General features: G+C 40.7%; 1 protein-coding gene across 9 annotated transcripts in view; it reads left to right on the forward strand.

Moving 5' to 3' along the window:
• Positions 1 to 13,337, forward strand: part of LOC125640344 (contactin-4) — a 646,262-nt gene that overhangs the window by 430,599 nt on the left and 202,326 nt on the right. The gene's annotated exons all lie outside the window — the stretch shown is intronic.

The raw sequence follows: 13,337 nt of genomic DNA on the forward strand, positions 1-13,337 counted from the left end.
GTATGTGTTCAGCCACACAGCCTCTCTGTGGTGGATGCAATTTGTGCCAGCAACACTTCTGCCAGCAACTGAACAGTGTGCACCAACAGGAGTATTTGCACTTTGTACCACCTGATTGTGAGCACAAACTAGGGAGTTAGAGTTGCAAGTATTCAAACTTGCACCTGCACTTCATTTCTGATGGAGCCAAAATGTTGACCCTCGCATCCACCAAACAGAGGTTGTTCCTAGGGCTGGCTAAATATTTGCTACACAACATATATATTTTCTAAAAAAAAAATTAGTAACATTTTATGGGGGGATAGAGGGGTTTCTTGAAAAATCTATATTTTGGTGTGATTTTTGTTTTGATGAAAATGTGGGCCACAGGTCTGATATCTTTATGGAAACTGCTGAACTGTAAATTCCCCGGACAATTTAATCTAACGGATTTTGTGGGCATTTTCTCTATTCTCTAGTGTGGTTCCTTTCTTTAAAATCCTTTTGGATTTCATTCAGATCCATTATAGAAATTTGAATTTGCTTTAACCAACAGGATGTTTTTTTAAGTGCAGGAAATAGCTAGAGACCTATTTCTCCCCTCCCCCCCCCCCCCCCCAGAGTTTATTAAAGGAATTTGTTTTCTAGAAATGCTACTTTGAAAATTATTACTATGCGTGACTTAACAGATAGTGTGCAGCACAGCACAATGCAATGGCAGTAGCAAAAACAATAATAATACACTTGTAATGAGACTACTTTTGGGGTTTGACCTACCAGTCCCAATATAATTTCACTATGATAGTTGAAAATGAAAATTACTCGCAGCATTATACAATAAAGGATTTTCGCAATATTCCCAAAGCTGTAATGATTCCTGTAATATTTGGTGATAGACCAAATCCCATAATTTTTGCTATTAGTTGCTAAGAAACAAATTATAATTGCTGCTCAAATTTTTTATTGTTGTAGCCTCTTATTGCCCTGAAGTGGATTCATTTGCTTTCTGAAGATTAAATGATCAATGAAGTAATTCTTTCAAGAACAATTAATAATGAAAACATTTGCAGAAAGCCACCAATGCCGCTGCATTTTTCAGGACAAAAATAAATAAATATATAAATAAAAAGCACAACAACAAAACTCCCTAATTAATTTATTGACATTACCGTATGAAACTGAATGAAGCTTTTGGCACATCTGAATGAAATCAGTTCCAAGGTGGTAACTGTAATTTCTGGCTGCTTAGAAAAGATGGTGCCTTTAATAAGCAGTAATTCAATTATCAAACCTCTTGGAAGTCGTTATATTGGATGAAAAAATAAAATCTGGAAATTAAGACCTTGTGAGCTGGTGGTTCTCTGACTGGCCCAGAAAGGTTTGTCAAATGATTGCCTGAGTTAATCTCAACCTTGAACTTTTTTTTTTCCCCAGATCTGCCAGCAAGGGGCAGAAATCTAGTTCTCCAGGTTCCTCCGTATCTCTTTTTCTTTGTTCAGTTGTTTTCTGTGACAGTTCTTCTCAGTCTCCGTGTTTTTCACCCAGGCATTGAGATCCCACCCCACCACCAAATATGAACTGATGGATTTACTGGCCCAGGAAGCTTGGCAGACAGTTGCCCAGATCACCTCAGCAACCAGATGGTGAGGGAAGCAAGTCATTTTAGAGACCTGGCTATACTGAACGCTGACTGAGAGAATGCAGTTCATATGCAACTCCCAGATAGATGGCCAGTGGAGCCTAATCCTGTAGGGATCAGTCAGGAAGAAGGGCAAAGAGCTGAGTGGAGTGAATAGGGAGGTGTTAAGGAGTAAATTGTGTCCAGAGCTAAGGGCCTGAGGTGAACTCAGGTGATTGTCTGCCAGACTTCCTGGGCCTGTGAGTGTCCATTGGCTCAGGAGCTCTGCTACCCAAATGGCCAAATTTTATAACAGTTCATGGTCCACATAAGATTAATGTATCTCATTAAGATGTACATCATAGTTTCCTTGGAAGGTTTGTGAAAGAAGCAGAATCTTTGGAGAGCTAGCTGTATGACCCTCAACATACATAGCTAGCCCACATAGTGATCTAGTCATGAACACAATTCAAGATCTAGTTCATCGGGATGAACAGCTGATACAACACTTAGTGCTATTCTTTTTCAGTCATGGGTTGGCTTTTAGTCCCCTCCCCCCAATTCACATTGACTTTCATGGGATTGTGCGGCTAAAACCTTTGCAGTTCTATGAAAATGTCGGGGTGTTATATTTTTTATTTCCTGCGCCAGCATGTAGACTGTGCGTATAACCACTGCACCAATGCACATAACCAGTGCACCTCTGCCCCCTGCTCATAGTCTCCACTTTTTCACAAAATCAAAACATGTTCTTTGAGCTACAGACTTCTCCAGGAAATAAAACATCACATGCATTTTCTAAACTGCAGAAGCTGTTTTCTTTCTTTCACTAGCCATTGCCCAACAGAAGGCTGATCCACCCATCTTATAGCTCAAGAGACATCCCTTCCTTGGTGACTAATGTCTTTGACCCACAGCCAATAAAAAGCTGTTTATAAACATTCAGTCACGCCTGTTTCCAAGCAATAATCAGGCAATCAGTCACTGTGATACACATGGTGCATTTTGTACCATCAAAAAAACACTGTGAGGTGAGGCCCCTTAAAAATAAACTTCATTTTCTGTACAGTTTGTCCTTTAGTTGTTTGAAAACCCAGATGGACGCTTACATTGTTCACATGCTGACTGCCTGACCAAGGCAATCTCACAGCTGAGCACAGTTTAGATGATCCAATTTGAATGGCCTCAGCATTTCCATGTTCTTGCTGATCACTCAGTGCCTAAGCTGTTCACAGGGTAATTTCATGAACTAGGCTTCAGATGAATTAAGAATAAAGACCAGAAGGTTAGAGACAGCAAACCCTGGTATCTCTGCACATGGCCGAAGAATTGCATTATTGCAGCATCAATGCATTCTTGAGCAGCAGCAGCAGCATATGCAGAAACAGCTCCCCTCTCTCAGCAGTATCTCTAAGCCAAGCACAGTTGTATACAGCCTAGCTACAACTCAGGAACCCAACATTCACTTCCACAAAGCTGACATCTACCGCCCCAATACTCCCAGGCCCACACTGATTACATGCCATTGGGATGTAGGGCCAGTCTGTCGAATGCAGTGGAGCATGTTAGGGTCTTTACTGGTTCCTTAATCAATAGGAAAGCATCAGTGTTGTGAAGATGGGTCTCGGCCTGGTTTACAGCTCTCCACCATGGTACGTGCAGGGCCAAAGCCGGGGGGGGGGGGGGGGAGAGGGAAGCTGTAGCATCTGACACAATTTTGAAAGAGCAGATCTCCTCCTTGCACTGTAAGCTCCGTGGAACAGGGAGCTGTGTCTTCCTATCTCTGGGTGTACTCAACACTTAACAGAGTAGGGCCCTGATCTTTTTTTTTAATTGCTATTGTTTGTATTACAGTAGGACTTTGATGTTCATCCAGAATTGGAGTCCCATTGTGCTAGGTCCCGTGTGATCGTGTTTGCTATGATGCAGGAGAGTATGTTCTGTAAAAGATGACTTGCAAACTCCTCCCCTGAATTTCTGCTCATGCAAATACTTCCAAATACACATTTTCTTCTTTGCTTACATCATCATTTTACACACAGCTGTAATAGGCACATTACTAGTCTTTCTGGTATCGGCTGTACAAACTCTGCACCTTTTCAAGCACATACTCTGATGAGCAGGAAGACATTCTAAGCACCATCAGCTTTTTTGGATGAATAGAACTAATATGCAGTACATTACAGAGGTTTGTTTTATAACCTTAATGAACAAGAAACAGAGGTGTAAGGATTAATATCCAGTTTGTTTCTACTTTAGGGTTATAAATAAGATAACTGTGTTATTACTTAAAACAGTGGCAGGATGTTGGTAAATAATCGGTTCACCCTATCTCAAAGCTAGTACTTTTGTAGGCCCCCTTTGATATTCAGGAAATGGTTTTCAATTTATATCACACAGAGAGGCTACTATTGAAACAAGAAAACAATGCACAAGGGAGTGTTATGTCCTAATATAAATGCAGTCTAAAGGGACAATCACAGAAGTAGCTACTCAAAATGTATTGGATAACTGCCATCAATGTCTTTCTTGTACCTGACAGAGCGATATGTTAAGTAACCATGGGCCAATGTAAGCTAACCAGTTTGTTAAAATATGTGCTTTAGAAGTATAGCCAGAGATGCTGCAAAATGGAATATCTATAACATTCGTCTGTCCGAGCTGTCTTGGTGTTTATAAATTACATCTATAATCTGTGAATGCTGTAGTGCCCACGTTTCAAAAGTGGCCTCAAATTCTAGAGGCCTCCGTTTCTGGCTGCCAGACTCTCAACTGCTGTAAATTGAGGTAGCTCCACGGAAGCCAATAAAGACAAGTTAGCTGCCCTGATTTACACCATTTGAGGATTTAGGCCCCAAGTGGGCATCCAAAGGTGGAAGCACCCAAAACTGAAAGCAAGTTTTGAAAATTTGGACCTAAACGCTTATCCTGTTGGATCCCTAACATAGCACTTGAAATATTCATTAGATCGGGGGTGGGCAAACTTTTTGGCCCGAGGGCCACATCAGCATTCCAAAACTGTATGGAGGGCAGGGTAGGGAAGGCTGTGCCTCCCCAAACAGCCTGGCTCCTGTCCCCATCCACCTCCTCCCACTTCTCACCCCCTGTCTGCTTCACTCAGAACCCCAGACCCATCCAACCCCCCACTCCTTGTCCCCTGACTGCCCCCTCCCGGGAACCCCCACCCCTAACTGCCCCACCAGGGCCGCACCCCTATCCAACCCCCCCGCTCCCTGACCCCTGACTGCCCCGACCCCTATCCACACCCCAACCCCTGACAGCACCCCCCCCGGGACTCCCACGCCTATCCAACCCCCCCGGTTCCCCATCCTCTGATTGCCCCCCGGGTTCCCCTGCCCCTTATCCCACCCCCACACACACACTCCCCGCCCCCTTACCATGCCGCTCAGAGCACCAGGACTGGCAGCTGCGCCGCCTGGCTGGAGCGAGCCACGCCGCTGCACAGTTTAGAGCACTGGGGCAGGCCAGCGGCCCTTGCAGCCATGCTGCCTGGCAGGAGCTTGCAGCCCCGCTGCCCAGATCGCTGGCAGCGCAGTGAGCTGAGGCTGTGCGGGAGGGGAGGCTGTGGGGGAGGGGGAACAGCAGGGCAGGGGCTGGGGGCTAGCCTCCCCGGCCGGGAGCAAAAGGGCTGGGTAGGACAGTCCCACGGGCCGGATGTGGCCTACGGGCCGTAGTTTGCCCACCTCTGCATTAGATTGTTTTATAGACAGCACAGAGCAGATGATCTCAAACCTATGAGGGGCCAGCTTTATCCTGTCACACTTGTTACTCAAAAATTCTATTAATCTTTCCTTTAGTGAAAAATAGCCAGATGCAATAGCAAGTCCAAAAATAAATAAATAAAATCAGTGACCTGTCCGAGGTTAGAATTGAAAGACGACTACAAGTAAAATAGGATTGAGGAAGATTGCATTGATGGTTAATGACAAATGTTATAGTTAGCAGAGATTTTACAGTATACTGAGAGATAATGGACTGTGAAGTGAGTTCCCCTACCTGAGCTTTAATCACATTGTCTCTTGAAAGTACCTGTTACAAAGAGAACTATTGTTATTGGAGCACTTTCTTTCAAAAAAACTGTAGTCATTCTTAATATCTAAAATGACTGGCTCTTCTGAAGACAAGGTGAGGTGGGGTGAAGTAATATTTTTTATTGGACCATCTTCTGTTGGTGAGAGAGACAACTTTATAAGCTTACACAGAGCTCTTCTTCTACTCAGAGGCTATGTTTTAGTCATGGGTATTTTTAGTAGAAGTCATGAACAGGTTACAGGCAGTAAACAAAAATTCTCAGCCTGTGGCCTTTACATGAGTTGTAATATATACCCCTGAGTAAGTCTTGGGAAGGGGACTGTCCTCGGGGTGCTGAGGAGGGCTGGGACCCCTGCTGGTGCTGGGGGGGATAGACAGTGTGGGTGGCCCAGGACCCGCATTGGTGCTGGGGAAGTGAGGGGGGCACATTGGCAAGGCTGGCTGGCTCCCTACCCGGTTCTGTGCCTTCCTGAAAGGGGCGACATCCCTCAGCTCCTAAATGGAGATGCAGCCACACAGCTCTGCATGCTGCCTTCTCCGCAAGTGCTGGCTCCGCAGCTCTCATTGGCCAGGAACCGCGGACAATGGGAGCTGCAGAGGTGGTGTGTGCAGACGGCGGCAGCATGCAGAGCCCCCTCACCGCGGCTCCCCCTAGGAGCTGAGGGAAGTCGCTACTTCCAAAGCGCCACCCAGAGCCCTCACCCCGTCCCATGCCCCAGCCCTAAGCCCCCAACCCAAACTCCTGCTGCTGCTGGCGGGGGCAGTAGCCACTGCAGAGGTCACGGAAAGTCACAAAATCCATGATTTCCAGACCTCCATGACAAACTCACAGCCTTTGTCATAGCTAAATACAAGATGGAACAGATTATTTAGCATAAGTAGTTAACACATATTTCAAGGGACCATTCAAGGTGAAGTGGCTCGTTAACATATGTCCAGTCATAGGGGGGAAAGGTTGGGGCAGGGCCCGGGAGGACCAACTGGGGAGTTGTTAATGAGTTATAGATCATTGTAATAAGACATAACTCCAGTGTCTCTATTCAGTCCATAATTTTTAGTGTCTAGCAAAGTTATGAATTTAATCTCCCTGGCTCTTCTAAAGTTTACTTTAAAACCTGGCATACCATTGAAATTTAGATATACTAGAAGCCTCAGTAAAAGACTTGAACATTTCAATGGCATTCTAAGGTGGAATCTGACCTGATTATATTTTGTGGTGATTGTTTTCACATGTGTTAGACCCAGTTCTGAATTGTAAAAAATCTCAGTTTTTACATGTGCAAGGGGAAAAAAATCAGAGGCTTTTTTCCAGCCTCATTCATCTGCCATACTTACTTGAATCAGTGTAATCTCCGGAACTGATATCACTTCTTTTTTTTCTGATTGTTTATTCTTTTTATTAAAACAAGTGAAGTGCCATTTCTAAGTAGAAAATAAACCAAAGAAATTAAGATACAAATTACTTTTTTACCTATATTTAGATGTTTAGTCAGTGTAAATCCCTTTAACTAATTAAATTAATTGGGTTGCACAGGGTATATGAGTCAGGATACAATTTGGAAGAGTTTCCAAAATTCTGTTCTTTGAGAACATAGATTTGTCAGTTACTTCCATATTTATTTATTTATTTATAATTGTCAATGAAGTTAAGGCCTCAAACATTTTTTCTGCCCAATGAAGTCAATGGAAAGGCTGCCAGCGACTTCAGAGAGCTGTGGATTGGGCTCGTGTTGCTTATTAAACTGACGGTAAAATAGCACTCATTTGAGCACAGCATAGCTAGGGCTGGAAATGTGAAAAAAAAAATTTGCAAAGCTCTGCTAATAGACTTTATGAGTTGCAAAGCCTGTTGCTATTTTCAGTTGCTAGCCACACTATACATTGTGTTGAATTGTGGCAAAGTATTATGATTTACTCAGATTGCTGCTAGATTGAAGTGAATATAAAACTTTCCATTTTTTTCTGTTATTTCTGAAGCACAGATTTGATCCCGGATATTCAGGGCAGTTTTCACTTTAAAATAAACTAGCTGTCTGTGTTTTTAAAGGTCATTTGGTCACCACAGCCTTAATCAACCAGTTACAAATTCACTAACATTAACTAATGACTCCCTGATCCAGTTGTATATACATATATATATTACACACACGCACAATTATATGTAAAAATATGCTATTCATAAAGAAGCCAATATAAAACTTCAATAGTAAGACTGAGGAAGGTCAAGGTGATTTTTACCTTTTGCCTGTTTACCACAACCTTGCAGAGAATCTCATATTGTACTATTATCAGTGAAATTTCCTGTTCTCTTCTGTCTCATTCCCAAAGCCTATCTGTATTACCACCAAGTTAGTTCCAGTTCATGGCCCATTTGGCTGTTTACTCCTAGATTATTAGAGACTCAGTGATGTTTGTCTAAAATCTAGCCCAGTCTTTAAAGGAAAAAATAAAGAAATAAAAAAATGGGTCCCTTAAAGATAAGTAGCCTGTTGTGAATATTAATGTCTCCTTAGCTGTGGTGTTAATCCTCTGAGCATGACTATATTTACCAAATATTTTTCTTAGCCTTTTTGTTTGTTTGTTTATAATTCAAAATACAGGACAGGAGTAATTGAGTAATATAGATTGGTAAGTAGCTTTTATTAGATTGCTCATCTTTGTATACATGGAAAAATTTGTGCTATATTTATTGACTACAGTACATACTCGGTTTATTTATTTTTGCAGTAAAATAGCAGGGATACCTAAACAGAAGTAGCAAATATATATACCATCAAATGAAGTTATTTTTTCCACAATAAATAGAATAGTCGAGAAATGCAGATGATACTGTAAAATACAGTGTCCCCAGACTGCAGTAACTATTCAGGGATCCTGATTATTCAAAAGGAGAAAACTGAGATGTGTCCTAACTGAAGGGTACTGACTTTTCAAGGAAATGGAGACTAGTGATGCTGGAAAACCATCTGAGCTATTGTGTGTCAAATATAAGACCAAAATGATATGGCTCAGGAACATTGTTGCTAAATGAATATACCGGTAATTCTTTTAATTCTTGGAATGTCTTTAAACATGATGAGTATTCAGAAAGGTACACGAAAGTCAGCAATCAGAACAGTTGGTGTAAGTAATTTCATCAGGAAAAAAATATTGTGGGTTACAATAGGTCTCTCAAAAGAGAGCATAATGACCTTAGAAAAGCCCTGTCTTCCTTCCATCCTACAGAATTTTACTTAGTATAACTGTTTTGTTATATAAATAGCTGTTGTTTAAAATGCCTGCAAGCTTCTTTAACATGAATAGAATGAAGTTTAGTACTGATGGAAATATATATATATATATATACACACACACACCCCTATATAAATGATGTGTGTGTATGTATAAAATACGCACACATTTATCCATAATGATTTGATTTGACTTGAATTGATAGCTAAGAAAATCGTTGATATTTCTAAGGCTTAAAAAAAATGAGACCTTTCCTTGTCATATGTCATTATTATAGTGTTGCCAAGTCTCCAGGATTGTCCTGGAGTCTCCAGGAATTAATCTTTTATTAAAGATAATGTCTTGTGATGAAACCTATAGGAATATGTCCAACCAAAACTGTCAACCCTGGTTATGAAGGAGAAAAAAAGAACACAAAATCATTGAAAAAAATCTTTTGCAGGTCATCTTTATGACCTACATATTAGCACATTCCATTCTAATTTTCTAGAACCATATTATCAACCTTGATTTCTATGTACAACTGTTGCTAGCATCAGTGAAAGTTATACATAAAGATCAAAGAGATTGGATGGCCCTTAATATTTAGTCAAAACAAGTCAGACTTCAGTTACCCTTACTATGTCTGTGCAAATTATATTATCTTTGTGTATCTGTATTTTCCTTTTTTATATATCCATTGTTTTCAATTTTCCATTTTTAATGTTGATAAATGCAAAGTAATGCACACTGGAAAATATAATCTCAACTGTACATATAAAATTATGGGGTCTAAATTGGCTGTTACCACTCAAGAAAGAGATCTAGGAGTCATTGTGGATAGTTCACTGAAAACATCCATTCAATGTGCAGCAGCAGTCAAAAAAGTAAACAGAATTTTGGGAATAATTAAGAAAGGGATAGATAATAAGACAGAAAATATGATACTGCCTCTATATAAATCTATGGTACGCCCACATCTTGAATACTGCATGCAGCTGTGGTCCCCCATCTCAAAAAAAGATATAATGGAATTGGAAAAGGTACAGCAAAGGGCAACAAAAATGATTAGAGGTATGGAACAGCTGCCAATGAGGAGAGATTATTAAGACTGGAAAAAGAGATGACTAAGGGATATGATAGAGGTCTATAAAATCATGACTGGTGTGGAGAAATTAAATAAGGAAGTGTTATTTACTCCTTCTCATAACACAAGAACTAGGGGTCACCAAATGAAATTAATAGGCAGCAGGTTTAAAACCAACAAAAGGAAGTATTTTTTCACACAACGAACAGTAAACCTGTGGAACTCCTTGCCAGAGGATGTTGTGAAGGCTAAGACTATAACAGGGTTCAAAAAAGAACTAGATAAGTTCGTGGAGGATAGGTCCAACAGTGGCTATTAGCCAGGATGGACAGGGATGATGTCCCTAGCCTCTGTTTGCCAGAAGCTTGAATGGGCAACAGAGGATGGATCACTTGGTGATTACCTGTTCTCTTCGTTTCCTCTGGGGCACCTGGCATTGGCCACTGTGGGAAGACAGGATACTGGGCTAGGTGGACCTTTGGTCTGACACTGTATGGCCATTCTTATGTTCTTATTTTTCCAACAAGGGAAGAATAATAGAACTATATACAATTTTCATAATGAAACCTTAAGTAAACAAAATTTGTCAGGCCTTTTCATTACAAAACGAAAGCTTTAGTCAGATTTGTGAACTTTTTGGTTTTAACATGTGTATCATCTAAAGCCACACAAATTTCTGTGGTTTCAGTTGTGGTTTGGATTGGTTCAGTTTCTTTCAGATCTTAAACTGAAATTAAAATTCAGGCCTGTGAACTCACCTGAACCAAAACTTACACAAACCCCTGGTGAAAAGCAGTCACCATCTTTCTTAGAGATCAAGTGGGCAATGTATATAACTTTAAAACTGTTGGGATGGAATACACAACGCCAAATGTGTGTATATTGCATTCAGCTATTTAATTTTTATTCAGCTCTGTCTAGTGAATCGAGCACAGGACAGGGATCCAGGATTCAACTCTTAAGATGACTTGCTGTGACACCTTTGTTAGGTCATATCACCTCTTGGAGCCTCAATTTCTCCATTTTTCAAATGAGGATAATACTACTTGTCCATATTTTAAAAGTACTTTCCAATTGTATTTGCATTAGTTCAAAGATAGCTTGTGTTGGACCAGGCTATCTCTGAAGTATAGAACCCACCTGCATCTTTTGAATCTGTCTCTCCAGGATTTTAGACAGTGCCCACCAACATAGTATCAAAATGCCTCCATGAGCATTTAGGGCTATATCTTGCCAGATAGTTGAGTGGTGGTTTTGAAAGTTCTCAGCTCCCTTTGATATCAGTGGGAGCTGAGGACCCTCAGCACCTTGTAGGATGGTGCCTTGTGGATTGCGGGTTTTATTAGGACATTCTAAAGAATTGAAAACAAACAATGTAATTTCAGTGCATGAACTTTCTTTCCTTCCTTTCCCATTTTATTTTCTGAGAGGGGAAAATATAAAACAATGACATAAATTGTAAGTTAGGGACAGTGAGACTCTAAACACATGTTTGTCAGGATGTACTCTTGCCAGTTCCTTTTGTCCATCTGCAACAAAACGTGACTACTACTTTATCATTCACTAGAATAGAAATAGGAGCAGAAAGAATGAAATGTCTGCTATTGAAATCTGGTCTTGGGTTGGGCCAGCAGCAGCCCAAAGTAACAAGGTGTGGTACAACACAATCCAACAGGTTTGGTGTGCTGAAGGAGTTCTCAGAGGACCCTTAATAATGTGGTGTAATCAAGCAGAAGAGAGGATTTGAGTGCTTTTCCTTGCCTCTGATGAACTCTTCTCTCTTTAGATACTGCTAAATAATCTTTGCTAGAAATGATCTTTCAATGAAGGTCATGAAGATACCTCTGAAGAATAGTTTGATTTTTAAATGCATTAAATTGCACTAAAATAAAAACTTAGGGAAGGTAATGTCCAGTACTCCACAAACATTCATGGTCCTCACTCAACGTCCCTTAAACCCCAATGAAGCAAAGCACTTAAACCCATGCTTGAGTTAAGCGCATGCTTAAAAGTTTTTCTGGCAGGATTGTTCATGTGCTCAAAATTAAAGAATATGCATAACTGCTTTGCTGAATGAGAGCCATAGTTCAGATTACACATGTTGAACACTACACTATACTGTAACAGAAACAAAGGAGAATCATTTCCAGCAGATACATTTAGTATGCACCTGTATGTGTATTTGTCAGCTTGTGCCTCCTTGTATCCTGGTTATAATAAAGGATTTTGCTTCCATGAGTAAGCAAATGAATGAATAAATTTGCAAGGCCCTCAACCTTGCTCTTTGCAAACACACTTACTCCTTGTCATGGAGAAGAGGGTGTCAGGAATTTTGTTAGATGCCCTTGTTCCATCCTCAGTGCAAGAGAGTGTTATAGTACAAGCGTTTATGTACAGTATATTATTATTGTTATTATTTATTTGTATTTGGATTACCGTAGGGCCTAGTAGCACTAGTCATTGACCAGGACTTCACTGTGCTAGATGCTGTATAAATACAGAACAAAAAGATGGTCCCCAAGGAGATTATAATCTAAGTATAAAACAAGAGATGGATTCAGATGTACCTGGGAACAATGGGACAATACTGATGATAGACAGTTATATTACTGTCAAGTTATACTATTGTTAAGTATTTTTTTGGAGGCATCAAGGCAAAGGAGAATTTTCTAGGGGGATTTGAAGGAGGATAATGGGGTAGTTCTGTGGTTGTTTGTGAGGATCTCCTCCCAAGAGTGTAGGGAAGCATCGTAGAAAGCAGAAAAGTGCCCGTCTGAAAACTTAACAAGTGGGTGGTGGAGACGGACATCATGGGATGATTGAAGGTGACCATCGATAGCTCACTGAAAGACAGGGTGGGGAAAGACCAAGAAGGGCCTTAAAAATGTTGACCAGCAACTTATGACTGATGGGATAGAGAATAGGGAGCCAAAGGAGGGATGCAAAGAGAGGGATGACATGGTCAAAACGATGGGCTAGAAGAATGGTCTTTATAGCAGTGTTCTTAAGGGGTATGAGCATAATTGCTTTTATCAAGACTAGAGAAAAGGATGTTGTAGTAAATGAGATGTGAGATGAACAAGAGTTTGAGCTATGTGGATAAGAAAGATCATATCTTACAGATATTACGCAGAAAGACTCTGCAAAATTTAGACATAGTCTGGATGTGAGAATCAAGAGAGAGATTTTAGTAGAAGTCGACACACAGTAACAGGCCTCAGGAATAGACCGCTGATGTTGTCCACAGTGATCAAGAAAGGAGAGGTAGCAGGGAAGGCTTGGGAGGAAAGATTAAGATCTCTGTTTAAATTTTATATACATTTTGATTTTATCCCTCTCACTAATCCTTCAAATATTGCTTGCTTCTTAGGACCTGATCCTGAAAAGTCA

Source organism: Caretta caretta, chromosome 7 (assembly GCF_965140235.1).
Source record: "Caretta caretta isolate rCarCar2 chromosome 7, rCarCar1.hap1, whole genome shotgun sequence".
In the NCBI taxonomy this organism is placed as follows: domain Eukaryota; kingdom Metazoa; phylum Chordata; order Testudines; family Cheloniidae; genus Caretta; species Caretta caretta.